Genomic DNA, 1503 nt, shown 5'->3' on the forward strand with positions numbered 1-1503 from the left:
AGCAATTTTATCAAAAACTGCTACTGAAATCAGCAATTCCTTGCGTGTACAGCTATCAACTCTGAACATATGAATTATACCTAGGAATTGGAATTTACCTAGATGAGTTATGGGTGCTCTTCTAAAATGTACAATTATATCATAGAACACTATGACTTCTCCAGTTTGGGACAGTTTTGAATATGAAACTCCTGCATATATATATACATATATGGAAACAAGAACACTCTTTCCATTCATCAAGTATAAAAAAAACTTCACAGTCTCATTTACCTTTATTAAAGTTAAAATGATTCACTGCTGCATTTCATGGATTATTTTGATCCTCAGTAGTTTTTTAATACAAAATAAATTTCGCATGAACTTTTTATCTGTTTGGGTTTTCCAAAGGAAGATACTAATACAAAATATATTGAAATGGCAGAAGTCCATGGACTAAAGAAAAAGGAATTAAATATAAAATGTTCACCAAGTTTATCCTTTCCAATTTTTAATAGCTTCAGATATTGAGACCTAATTGGTTTCTTGTGCCTATCCATTATGAACATAACTCAATCTTCTATTTTAATACTCCTCAGTGTGCATCTTTTCCTTGGTGCTTTACTGTGCGACATAGATCATTTCGTCCAACTTCCACCCTTTGTTCTTCCCATGATTTCATTTCATTATAATAACGAATTTTATCATCATTAGCAAGTTGAATATACACTTGCTTTTGAGAATTAGAGAGATTTTTCCAGTTTTCATTTATAGTCTTCAGCTTTACCTGTGATGTACCATCCTTAGTTTCCAGGAAACTTTCAGGTATAAAAATGTTGTAGGGCGCCTGGGTGGCTCAGTTGGTTGGGCGACTACCTTCGGCTCAGGTCATGATCCTGGAGTCCCGGGATTGAGTCCCACATCGGGCTCCCTGCTCGGCGGGGAGTCTGCTTCTCCCTCTGATCCTCCTCCCTCTCATGCTCTCTGTCTCTCATTCTCTATCTCACAAATAAAATCTTAAAAAAAAAATGTTATAAGCTGAGCGAGGTCTTTTCAGTTTTCCAAGCGTTGTTAACGCTCTCTCTCTCTTTTTTTTAATTAATGCTTTTTTTTAAATGTTTTTGCAGGATTTCTTTTTCCAAAGATACGATCTGACTTGGAGTTAACTCTTCTTGAATTCTGTTTATCTTTTCTTTGTATGCCTGCCAGTCTGCCCTGTAAGCATCTTCATATATTTTTTTTTTCTCTGAATCAGGAAGTTCCCTCCATAGCTGGGTGATTTTTCTAATTCTGAATTTTTCGCATCTGGGTTTTGAGCTTTAAATATGGGTAGCTGTTCTTTAGAAAATCGATTGTATTAAGTCAGAGGTTTCTTTGGGTTACTATTCGCGGTGGATGAAAAACATCTCAGTACATATGCAAAACTGAAAGGAGAGAGAAGTCGACTTCCACAGCCCACTTAGAGGTCCACTCTGGACTTCCCAGGGCTCTCAGCACACTCCACAGGCCGCGGAAAAGCGCCAT

General features: G+C 36.9%; 1 pseudogene; it reads right to left on the minus strand.

Moving 5' to 3' along the window:
• Positions 1-564: 564 nt before the first annotated feature.
• LOC112813402 (transcription factor A, mitochondrial-like) lies at positions 565-1503 on the minus strand (annotated as a pseudogene).

The sequence above is a fragment of the Callorhinus ursinus genome, unplaced genomic scaffold (assembly GCF_003265705.2).
Source record: "Callorhinus ursinus isolate GAN/ISIS: 27379988/994484 unplaced genomic scaffold, GSC_fseal_2.0 scaffold130, whole genome shotgun sequence".
Lineage (NCBI taxonomy): Eukaryota > Metazoa > Chordata > Mammalia > Carnivora > Otariidae > Callorhinus > Callorhinus ursinus.